Genomic DNA, 13,066 nt, shown 5'->3' with positions numbered 1-13,066 from the left:
GGGAGAACACTTTAACCTGTCTGGCCATTCTATGACAGACCTGCGGGTGGCTATCTTAAAACAGAAAAACTTCAAAAACAGACTCCAACGAGAGACTGCTGAGCTGGAATTGATATGCAAACTAGACACAATCAACACAGGATTAAATAAAGACTGGGAATGGCTGAGCCATTACAAACATTGAATCTATCTCCCCTTGTAAGTATTTTCACACTTGCTTCTTATCAATCTGTCTGTACTGAGCCATCTTGATTATCACTTCAAAAGTTTTTTTTCTCTTACTTAATTGGCCTCTCAGAGTTGGTAAGACAACTCCCACCTGTTCATGCTCTCTGTATGTGTGTGTATATATATCTCCTCAATATATGTTTCACTCTATATGCATCCGAAGAAGTGGGTTGTAGCCCACGAAAGCTTATGCTCTAATAAATTTGTTAGTCTCTAAGGTGCCACAAGTACTCCTGTTCTTTTTAAGACATAAGAAGTAATTCTTTCACTCTACTCCGAGCTGATTAGGCCTCAACAGGAATATTGTGTCCAGTTCTGGGTGCCACATTTCAGGAAAGATGTGGACAAACTGGAGAAAGTCCAGAGAAGAGCAACAAAAATGATTAAAGGTATAGAAAAAATGACCTCTGAGGGAAGATTGAAAAAATTGGGTTTGTTTAATCTGGAGAAAAGAAGACTGAGAGGGGACATGATAACAGTTTTCAAGTACATAAAAGGTTGTTACAAGGAGGAGAGAGAAAAATTGTTCTCCTTAACCTCTGAGGATAGAACAAGAAGCAATGGGCTTAAATTGTAGCAAGGATGGTTTAGGTTGGACATTAGGAAAAAAATCCTGTCAAGGTAGTTAAGCAATGGAATAAACTGCCGAGGGAGGTTGTGGAATCTCCATCATTGGAGATTTTTAAGAGCAGATTAGACAAACACCTGTCATGAATAGTCTAGATCAGAGGTCGGCAACCTTCAGCATGCAGCCCATGAGGGGTAATCTGCTGGCGGGCCGCAAGACATTTTGTTTATGTTGACCGTCCGCAGACACGCCCCCCCCCCCCCCCCCGCAGCTCCCAGTGGCTGCTGTTCTCAGCTAATGGGAGCTGCAGGAAGCGGCGGACAGCCCGCGCCACTTCCCACAGCTCCCATTGGCCAAGAACAGCGAACTGCAGCCACTGGGAGCTGCAGGGGACTGTACCTGCAGACGGTCAACGTAAACAAAATGTCTCACGGTCCCCAGCGGATTACCCTGATGGGCTTTGTGCCGAAGGTCTAGATAATAGTTAGCCCTGCAACGAGTGCAGGGGACTGGACTAAATGACCTGTTGAGGTCCCTTCCAGTCCTATGATTCTATGGTACATCCATACCTTGAATATTGCATGCAGTTCAGGTCTCCCCATCTCAAAAAAATATACAGTATTAGAATTGGAAAAGTTACAGAGAAGGACAACAAATAGGATTAAGTGTATGGAACAACTTCCATATGAGGAGAGATTAAAATGGCTGGGACTTTTCAGCTTGGAGAAGAGACGACTAAAGGGGGATAAGATAGAGGTCTATAAAATCAGGAATGGTGTGGAGAAAGTGAATAAGGAAGTGTTATTTACTCCTTCACATAATACAAGAACCAGGGGTCAGCCAATGAAATTAATAGGCAGCAGATGTAAAACAAACAAAAGGAAGTACTTCTTCACACAACACACAGTCAACCTGTGGAACTCATTGCCAGGGGATGTTGTGAACACCAAAACTATTATGTGGTTCAAAAAATAATTAGATAAGATTATGGAGTACAGGTCTGTTGGCACCAGAGAGCTACTACCCCTGAATGGATCTTTAATGGCTCCCACTGGAGTAGATTACTGTCAAACTAGTGGAAAAGGTCCACAGTCATTAACTTGCCTACACTGCAGTTTATTTGAGAAGGAATTACACAAGCAGTAAAGGGTTACATTAAGCACATAACTCCTATGTTAGACATTAAGAATTATAGATTAAGAGCTATACATTCCTTTTAGCGAGCCTCTCTTTCACAAACATACGCAAACAGGCCCTGTGCTAGCCTCACACAGTTCCTGCTTGGCAAACAGAGAAGATGGTTACCAATTCTATGGACGACTTCTTCTCTCTAGGTCTGGTCTCCTCAGCCCTCTAATCTGTCTCGGACAGGGCCGGCTCCAGGCACCAGCCAACCACGCACGTGCTTGGGGTGGCACCTTGGAAGGGGCGGCCAATCTTGGGGTGGCGGGGGGCGCTCGGGGTTTTTTGGTTTTTTTGGTTCGGTGGGGTTTTTTTGGCTCGAGGTTTTTTGTTTGTTTGTTTTTGTTTCAGCGGCGCGGCACTGGGGGGGGCAGGGGCTGGCGCGGCGCTGGGGGGGGTGGGGGCTGGCACAGCATGGTGCTCAGGGTTTGGGTGGCCCGGCGCTTGGGATTTGGGCGGCCGGCGAGGCCCAGCGCTCGGGGTTTGGGCGGCCTGGTGCGGTGCTCAGGGTTTGGGCGGCCCGGCGCGGCTCGGCACTCGGGGTGGGGGGGTTGGGCGGTGCGGTGCTCGGGGTTTGGGCGGCCCGGTGCGGCCCGGCGCTCAGGGTTTAGGCGGGGGTTTGGGCGGCACGGCATGGCACTCGGGGGGGGGGGGTTGGGCGGCGCGGCATGGCGCTCGGGGGGGGCGGGGGTTTGGGCAGCGCGGCTCTCGGGGGGGACGGGGGTTTGGGCGGCGCGGCGTTCGAGGGGGGGGCGGGGGTTTGGGCGGCGCGGCGCTCGGGGGGAGGCGGGGGTTTGGGCGGCGCTCGGGGGGTGGCGGGGGTTTGGGCGGCGCGGCTCTTGGGGGGGACGCGGGTTTGGGCGGCGCGGCTCTCGCGGGGGGATGGGGGTTTGGGCGGCGCGGCGTGGCGCTGGGGGTGGGGTTCAGCAGCCGGGGGCGGGGGTTTCGGCAGCCCGGCGCGGCGCTGGCGGGCAGGGGTTTTGGCGGTGCAGGGCTCGGGGGGGGGGGGGTGGTTATGGCAGGGCAGTGCTCTTTTTTTGTGCCTGGGGCGGCAAAAAAGTTAGAGCCAGCCCTGGTCTCCGAACCCCCGAGGCAAGGCCTTGGCAGCCTGGTACCCCTCTGGCTCACAGTCCTACTCAAGCCCACGGAGCAGAGTTTTGGCTACTCTGTCTAGCAGCTTCTTCAAGCGTCAATTAAGGAATCCCCCAACAGTAATTACTTTGCTTGATTTTTATACTCTTTTTCCTCAAAGGAGTCAGATGTCTTAAAGGCATGCCCAGTGGGCGTGTGGCTACTAATTTTTACCTAATTAATACTTCAGGAGGAGACTGCAGAGTGGTGCCAACTGAACATTACCCCACATTCACTCCCTTATCAATCATTCACTTCAGCCCCCTGTGTGATGTCCTTCAACAGGGCCGAGATACCTCAGTCAGCCCACGATCCACTCAGGATGTTCTACACATGTTGTTTGCTTTCAAGTGGACATATTTGCTGACTCAAAGATCCGTATTGATCATACATGCGGCCTGGAGCCAGTCAGTTTCACCTCTGGCATCTGCCAGATGCTAAGAGAGGGATTCTGCTCCCAGAATCCTCTTTCGCAGTTCAGTCATGTCAAGCCATGTTCTCACACCATTCATTCAGTACGGCCACACCAATTTGGCACCATCCCAACAAGGTCCATCAATGGCTATTAGCCAAGATGGTCAGGGATGCAACCTCATGATCTGGTTGGCCCTGAGCATCTGACTGCCAGATGCTGGGACTGGACAACAGGGGATGGATCACACGATGACTGCCCTGTTCAATGCCAGATGCTTTAATGGGAATGAACAGGTCTCTGTCGGAGGACAGGATACTGGGCTAGATGGACCATTGGTCTGATACAGTACGGCCGTTCTTATGTTCTCTGGACATAGTGGTAAAAAAAGACCTGCACTGTTGGACTGATTCTCCCCTACCTTGTGTAGCCAATACTCTGTGTATTGGGGGTGTAAAACACTGACAAATGCTACGTTTCTACTTACTCACACCAAAAGTAACATTTTATATCCTCCTTGCATGGGTGTGAATAGCTACACAGAGCGCAAGGCAGTGGAGAATCAGACCCTGTATATACTACTGCCTTGTTGTCAGCTTGAACCCCGTAACTGGCCATCTGTCTCTCACTTCTCCACCGTAGAGTTAGGTGTATTTGATGTATTAGCTAAGGCTTGATCCATTTTGAATTCTCAAGCTCTCTCCGGATGATCTAGCTGGGTATATGGTAGTTGCCAGAGCTCAGTGATGGGGTGGGAGTAGAGTTTGTGGGTATACAAGATGCATGTGGGTCAAAACTAAAATGGTACATTCCTTTGCACCGCTAGCCCACAAAATCTGGGCCCGTCCTGTTGGCAGGTGAGCGAGAGGGAAATCAGATATAAAGAGGAGACTGATAATAAAGCAATACTGGTGAAACTCAGGCAGAGAGTGTGAAAATTCAAGTCCCAGCCTGCTTCGCAGTATTTCCCAACGAGCTGCACCTAGGCCACCCACTAAAGGGAAAAAAATGAGAGAGAAGTTATGAGGAGTATTAAACATGAGAGCTGGTACCTGTTCTAGGTTAACTAAGGTAATATTACTTGGTGACAAGGGGAGCTTTTTATTCTGTTGCAGTTGAGCACACAAATTCAAAATCTCCTATTTTCTCTGTGAGATCCTTCCTTTATGAACCACTGCTGTGACCTGCCATAAAAGGATGACATCATGCCTGCTCCTTGCTGAATGTGCCTGGGAACAGGTTAATAGTGTCCCACTCCTTTGATAAAAATCAGCATATCTGCCTAAGCTGCTGCTGTTTGAAGTAGCAGGAAGTTCTGGGGCCCAGTGGGGAATATAGTCAAATTCTTGCTCCACCCCAGCTGGATCTGTTTGAGCCGCAGATCATTGTATTGAACACTGCAGATTTTCCCAGTAGATTGGCAGGAATGAATTAGCTAAATGTGGCTCCCAGAGGAAATTCGTTGCAGTTCAACAGCCCACAATCACATTTCCACCTGCATAGTGTTAGCAGCCGCTTCTACCCCCTTGCACTTCGCATAGTCCTTTACCCCTCTGCAAAGCAGGTGCAAAACACTACTGTTCTGACGTGGCTGCAGCTGTAATCTCACCTCTACTGGATGTTTAGGGGGTGAGCACATGCCAAAAACATGCAGCTCTGCCAAGTGGCACTCAGTGGGCGTGACAAACATGTTTAGAGGACTCTGCTCGTCATGTATCCGGCAGGGACTGAGTGGGCGTTTTCCTGCAATTGCTCCACCCAGTCATTAGCATTTGCTGTGGCTCCAGATATGAAAAGAAGTCTCTCTCTCTCTCTTTCTTCTCAGCTGCCCTCCTTTCCCCCTGCTGGGTCCCAGTCAGCATAGACAGAGCAGATGGTGTGGGACAGGGAAGGAGGCAGAAGCTGCCCAGCACCTCAGTCACAGCTCTCTGCCAGCAGGACAGGTGGGGGATGGGGACAGGGACTGAATTGGGGGCGGGCGGGGGGGGGGGGTAGGGGATGAAGCTGGGGGGTTAGAATATGGATAGCAGCATGGAGAGAAGGATGAAGCTCCCCACATCTCACACACCCCCAAAATAGCCTCCCTCTCTGCTGCTCCAGCCTTCCCCCTCCATAGCAGTCCCCTCCCCCAAACTTATTCTGGTAACCCCCATCTCTGTCCCCACAGGTCCTACCCCCAACTATCCTTTGCACCCCTAAGCTGATTTCCCTCCACCACTGAGGGGTGCAAGGATTAATGGCCTGCCTCACCCTGCCCCCACTACTGGGGGACACCGTGTGAGTTGCGAGGAGATTCACTGAGAGGCAGTTGTGTAAGCTGCGCTGAGGCAGGCAGTATTGATGCTAATTTAGTGCAGCCACTGCATTAGAGAAAGCCCAATGGGTCATTGGGTATTGAGATGGAGGTAGGGTTGCCAACCCTCTCAGTTTCAGGCTCAATCTCCCAGAGGCTACTGCAGCCAAACCGGGAGATTTTAGGCCACTAAAAGTCTGGCGGCGCAGTGGGGTTAAGGCAAGCTGCCTGCCTGCCCTGGCCCCACGCTGCTCCCAGAAGCAGCCAGCACATCCCTGCAGCCCCTGGAGTGGGGGGGAAGGGTCTCCACACGCAGCCTGCGCCCCGACCACCGACTCCGCAGCTCCCATTGGCTGGGAACTGCAGCCAATGGGAGCTGCAGGGGCAGTGCCTGCAGGCAAGGGCAGCGCACAGAGACCCCTGCCCTGCGTACCTCAGGCAGCTCCTGATTGGTGGTGCAGCGGGGCTAAGGCAGGCTCTACCCCCGCAGCTCCCATTGGCTGCAGTTCAATGGAGCTGTGGAGTCGGCGCTTGGGGCATGGGCAGCATGCGGAGACCCCTGCCAGGGGCTACAGGGATGTGCTGGCTGCTTCCAGGAATGGCGCGGGGCTGGGGCCAAAGCAGGCAGGGAGCCTGCCTTAACCCTGCTGCACCGCTCACCAGGAACCACCTGAGGTAAGCACCGCCCGGCTGGAGCCTGCACCTCACACCCCAGCCCCCTCCCCCAGCCTGGAGCCCCCTCCAGCACCCAAACTCCCTCCCAGAGCTTGTATCCCGCACCCACTCCTACACCCCACCCCTCTGCCCCAGGCTTAGCCCAGAGCCCCTCCCATACTCCAAACCCCTTGCCCCCAGCCCAGAAACTGCACCCCAACCCCCTGCCCCAGCCAGGTGAAAGTGAGTGAGGGTGGGGGAAAGTGAGCGATGGAGGGAGGGGGGTGGGACCTCGGAGAAGGGGAAGGACAGGGGGCGGGGCAAGGGTGTTTGGGTTTGTGTGATTAGACAGTTGGCAACCCTAGATGGAGGGCCAAATTTTCCACAGTGCTGCCCTCCCAACAAGATGACCTCCTGAGGTCCCTTCTGACCCTGATATTCTATGAAATAAGTGGCAGCTTGATTCTCCCTTTTGTGGCAGCAATTTGACACCAGTGTATCTCCAATGAAACCAGTCTAAAACTGGATTAGTGCAGAATGAGGCTGTGACGTTATTGATAGAATCTGGGACCATATAGATCATTGTTGCAACCAAGGTCCTGTAGTGGCACCCAAATCTTGTATAAAGGGGGTCAAATGGGGTGTCTAAGACAAGGTTATGGATTACTGGTTATAATTATGCTGTCTATATGTGTGTATCAGTGTTATAGTTGAAGTTATGAATATTGGCTCTATACTGTCTGTATTGCAAACTTATGCTATGCTTCTGGGTGACATCCCAGACAAGCTGGTGTTAGCTCTGCCTAGCCTGCTTGATGGCCCATTAAGAACCATCAGCTATACAATGGACTCATTGAGAAAAGGCAAATATGCCTTGAGACTCAGCAAAGTATGCAGGGACTGGCCCATGTGACTCCAGACTCCATTTTGCTGTAATTTTCCACAGTAAGAACAAAGAGGTGTTCTTACACCTGGAAAAGACTATATAAGGCTGATGCCTCATCTCCATTGGGTCTTCAATCCTGCTTCATACCTCTGGAGGAACTTTGCTACAAGCTGAAGCTTTGAACAAAGGACTGAGGACCCATCCCAGCGGGGGATGTATTCCAGAGACTTGATTGGAACCTGCAGTTTATTCTATCGCTGCTGCAAGCCTGGACCAAGAACTTTGCCATTACTGTATGTAATTGATTCCATTTAACCAATTCTAACTCTCATCTCTATCTTTTTCCTTTTATGAATAAACCTTTAGATTTTAGATTCTAAAGGATTGGCAACAGCGTGATTTGTGGGTAAGATCTGATTTGTATATTGACCTGGGTCTGGGGCTTGGTCCTTTGGGATCAGGAGAACCTTTTTCTTTTCTGGGGTCTTGGTTTTCACAACCATTTGTCCCCATAACGAGTGGCACTGGTGGTAATACTGGGAAACTGGAGTGTCTAAGGAGTTTGCTTGTGAGACTTGCGGTTAGCCAGTGGGGTGAGACCGAAGTCCTCTTAGTCTGGCTGGTTTGGTTTGCCTTAGATGTGGAAAAAACCCCAGCCTTGGGCTGTAACTGCCCTGTTTGAGCAATTTGTCCTGAGTTGGCACTCTCAGTTGGGTTCCGCCAGAACCGCATTGTCACAGAGGCCAACTGTCCAGGTCTTTACTGGTTGTTAATGGTGTGACTGGTTTGCATCTGATCAAAGTTTGAAATTGTCAGGACCCTGCAACTATCTTGTGATCTGCTAGTGTGCCCAAATGTCTATCACACAGAAGAACAGCATCGTTTCCAATACACAAAAAATGCCCCTCTCCAAAAAGGTAGTGGCCCTCACTCTTCCACCTTTATCATCACATGCCCTGAGCACTGTAACATACGTTCTTCTCCACTTATATTTAGACCAGCAGTGTGATTGCAAATGGGAATCTAGGGAAGTGCTAGTTCCACTCAGGCTCCTCCACAGGCTTATCAAAGTGAAAATCTTACGGAAGGTTTAACTTTTTGTTTTGTTTTTTTCTTATCTTGGTTCAATATGAGTCAGCATGTGGCAATGATACAGGATCACAGAAAAAGTAACTTTCTTCTAATGCCTAACAGAAAACTTTACTAAAACAAAGCCCTAAAACTAGTTTGTCTGTCTGCTTCATGATAGAGCTTCTCCCTAATAATAATACCACCTAACTCTTATAAGTTATATGGATCTCAAAGCACTTTATAATGGAGTTAAAGTGTTATCCCCATTTCACAGATGGGGAAACTGAGGGACCAGAGTAGGGGTGGGGGAAAGTGGTTTGCCCAAAGTCAGCCAGGAGTCTAGTGGCAGAGTTAAGAATGGAACCCAAGTCCCTGGAGTTGCACAGTTCTATTTACTAGGCCATGCTTCTATCTTCCTGCCTGCCTTTCTGCCACGAATTACAGTACACACATCCTCACAATTGTGATTTGTGTCTATATACAAAATAGTTTATGCTTGGCAGCTGACCATCTTCTTCCCTTGTCAGCAGCCTCGCTCCTGCAATCACTTACGCATGTGCTTAACTTTACTACTGTACCATGAGTGCTAGTAAAGTTAAGAATGTGTGTAAGGGTAAAACAAAAGCAAAACAAAAAACCCTGCAGCAGCTAGTCACAGAGCCTGGGTCAACTGACTAGACTCATGCTGCGGGGTTAAACATAACAGTGTCGCGCTTTGGGTTTGGGTTTGGGCTGGAGCCTGGGCTCCAAGACCCTCTCCGCTCACCGGGTTTCAGAGCCCAGATTCCAGCCCGAGCCCAACATGTCTACATTGCTATCCTGAGTCCCAGCTGACTTGAGCTCTTGTCACTGCTCTGGGTCTTTTTTTGCTGTGTAGACATGCCCGTAGTGTTTGCAGGACTGGGTCCCTAGATTGTGACCAGGTCATTAATCCTGCTATATTGCATTGTAGATTAGTATCCATTGGCAGTGCATATGTGACCAGTCTACCAAGTCCTTTATCCCATTTCTCTGTGTAGTGGGCCATTTCAGAGGGTTTTGCCCCAGGTGATGGTGGTGTTGCTAGTGCATATCTTCTGGGCACTATATCCCCTGCTCAGGAAGTGTTGAGGCAGGACAGTCATCCAGATTTTTTTTTCATTGATTCATATGGTGATAGATTTCAAGGTCAGAAGGGACCATTGTGATCATCTAGTGTGACTCCTGTATAACTCAGGCCATAGAACTTCCCCAGGATAATTCCTAGAGCAGATCTTTTAGAAAAACATCCAATCTTGATTTAAAAATTGTCTAAGATGGAGAATCCAGTTGTTCCAATGGTTAATTAACCTCACTGTAAAAAATGTAGGCCTTATTTACAATCTGAATTTGTCTAGCTTCAACTTCCAGCCATTGGATCATGTTATATATCTCTCTGCCAGACTGAAGAGCCCATTATTTATTATTTGCCATGTAGGCACTTATACACTGTAATCAAGTCACTCCTTAACCTTCTCTGTGTTAAGTTAAATAGACTGAACACTTTGAGTCTATCGCCATAAGGCAGGTTTTCTAATCCTCTAATCAGTGATGGGGCTCTTCTCTGAACCCTCTCCAATTTATCAACATCCTTCATGAATTGTTGACACCAGAACTGGAGACAGTATTCCTGCAAAAGTCACACCAGTGCCAAATACAGAGGTTAAATAACCTCTCTAGTCCTACTCAAGATTCCTCTATTTATGCATCCCAGGTTCACATTAGCTCTTTTGGCCACAACATCACACTGGGAGCTCATGTTCAGCTGATTATCCACCCCAACCCCCAAATCTTTTTCAGAGTCGCTGCTTCCCAGGATAGAGTCCCCCCACAGGTGCCGATTTTCCAAAGTGCTGGGGGGTACTCGACCCCTGGCTCTGCCCCAGGTCCTGCCCCCACTCCACTCCTTCCCCCATGGCCACACTACGCCTCTTCCCACCCCGCTTCATCCCGCCCCACCTCTTCCCGCCCAGTTCCACCCCCTCCATTGAGCGTGCCGCATCCTCACTCTTCTCCCTCCCTCCCAGGCTCCTGCATGCGGCAAAACAGCTGATTGCGGCGGGCAGGAAGCATGGGGAGGGAAGGGGAGGCGCTGATCTGTGGGGCATGCCGGCAGGCGGGAGGCACTGGGGGGGTGGGGAGGAGCTGATGGGGGGCTGCCCACCCACCATTTTTTCCCCATGAGTGCTCCAGCCCCAGAGCACCCACAGAATCAGTGCCTATGGAGTCCCCAATCCAGTAAGTGTTTTGTTCCTAGCTGTATACATTTACATTTAGCTCTATTAAAATGCATATTGTTTGCTTTTGCCCAGTTTGCCAAACAATCCAAATCGCTCTGAATCAGTGACCTGTCCTCTTCATTATTTACCACTTCCCACAATTTTTGTGTCACCTGCAAACTTTAAGTGATGATTTTATGTTTTATTCCAAGTCATTGATAAAAATGTTAAATAGCATAGGGCCAAGACCCAGTCCCTCTAGTACCCCCACTGGAAATAGTCCTGCTTGATGACAATTCTCCATTTACAGTTAAATTTTGAAACCTATCAGTTAGCCAGTTTTTAATCCATTTAATGTGTGCCATGTTCATTTTACAGCATTCTAGTTTTTTTAATCAAAAAGTTGTGTGGTACCAAGTCAAAACCCTTAAAGAAGTCTATTATATCAACACTATTATCTTTATCAACCAAGCTTGTAATATCATCAAAAAAGATATCTAGTTAGTTTGATAGGACCTAGTTTCCATAAGCCCATGGTGACTTGCATTAATTACTTTACCTTTTTTAAATTCTGTATTAGTCGAGTCCCAGATCAGCTGCTCCAATATCTTGCCCAGGATCAATGTCAGGCTGACAGGCCTACAATTACTCAGACTGTCCCATTTACTCTTTTTAAAAATTGGCACAACATTAGCTTTTTTCCACTCTTCGTGACCTTTCCCAGTGCTCCAAGACTTATTGAAAATCAATGTTAAGAGTTCAGCAAGCTCCTCAGCCAACACTTTTAAAACTCTTGGATGCAAGTTATCTGGACCTGCTAATTTAAAAATGTCTAACTTTAGTGGCATCTGTTTAACATCTTCCAGAGATACTAGTGGAATGGAAAGATTGTTAGCATGATGAGACTATATCATCTGTTCTTCCCCAAACACAGAACAGAAATATTTATTGAACAGTCTGCCTTTTCTCAGAATTATTCACTGGTGCAAACACAGTTAGGAAGCGTAATAGACGTGACTGCACAAGCATGATCGATACATGATTTTATTGCAGAAAAAACCTTCAACATGGATTCCACCATGTATGTTGTAACCAGGTAACATTGACCTGAACAGAGTTGCATCGGGGATGAATTTGTCTATAATATAGACAGCCCTCAAAAGATACCTGTTTTGTGAACTCCAAATTTTATGTTTTGTTTGAGTCTGAGAGGGTGGGTTGAGAGGACAGGGTTTAGCCTGGGCAGGATGGCCTTTCTCTCGTGCCTTTTTAAAATTGTTAGATAAGATGATTATACTCGTGCTGTCTTTTAATTTCATATTGATTGTTCATGAGCTCAGAGAGATGTTGATAGACACATTGGAAAGTAAAAATACTATAGGGAGCATGTTTATTTTTTTACTCACTTGAGAAGCCACAGGCAATCTAGGGCCCATTTTGAGGCCCCCCAAATGGGTAACAAATAGGGACTAGGCCCAGGTCCTCAGAGGTTGATTTCAATAGAAGTTAGGAGCCTAAACACCTTTGAGGGTCTGGGCCCTAAAGCTCAGGACTAAAGGTGGAGTTTAGATCTCAAGGATAGATTCATCCCTCCCATGGGGAAGGGATGAGAGAGAGAATGAACCACATGTGGCAGATGTTAATCATGTCACTTAATACCCTACATCTGAGAAACTACAGTGAGGAGGGGAGAATAAGATCCTTTATAGAGTAGACTAGCATATACAAACTCAGGTATACTAGAATCACTGGCTTTCTGCTACTAAGATGTGTCCAAAGATGGTACAGTTTCTTACCATAGGGTGGTCAGTCATTCTCAAAGAGCACAAAGCATTTTTTCCAGGAGACTGGGGTTCACTGAGAAACCATAGGAATAAGTCCAATATGGAGAATGCTCAGCACGCCTTTCTTTTAGGTAGGTGTGCTAGGTACAGAAAGAACAGATATAATTAATTCTTGTCATCCTTAATTTTGTAAGGATTCTATTAGTGATGCAAGAAAACCACAGGATACCACTAACTATTACTGGGCATTCACCCCACCTATTTCCTGGCTGTTCTTACCTGGATCTTTTCCCCAAGTCCCAATCACTTACTATAACTGAAATTATTAGCCTATTACTGCACACTAACAATAACTAACCCATCATGCAGTCACCCTGCTGATTGGCTTAATGGAGTCTATCAGAGACTGTGATTCATACAAAAATAAGACAGTGTTGTCTAGTAGGCTGAGCAAGAGTCAAAGGCCAGGAACTCCTGAATTCTAATCCTAACACTGACTCCTGTGTGATTACATTTTCCAGTTTTTAATAACCCTTGTCATTGTTTTGGTATCTCCATAACTGTGAGTGGTTCTGTTGCCTTCAGCAAAGGCTGTTACCATCTTACTGATACTGAGGATG

Source organism: Emys orbicularis, chromosome 3 (assembly GCF_028017835.1).
Source record: "Emys orbicularis isolate rEmyOrb1 chromosome 3, rEmyOrb1.hap1, whole genome shotgun sequence".
Classification (NCBI taxonomy): domain Eukaryota; kingdom Metazoa; phylum Chordata; order Testudines; family Emydidae; genus Emys; species Emys orbicularis.
The sequence above is the reverse complement of the archived record's forward strand: the minus strand, read 5'-3'. Positions refer to the sequence as shown.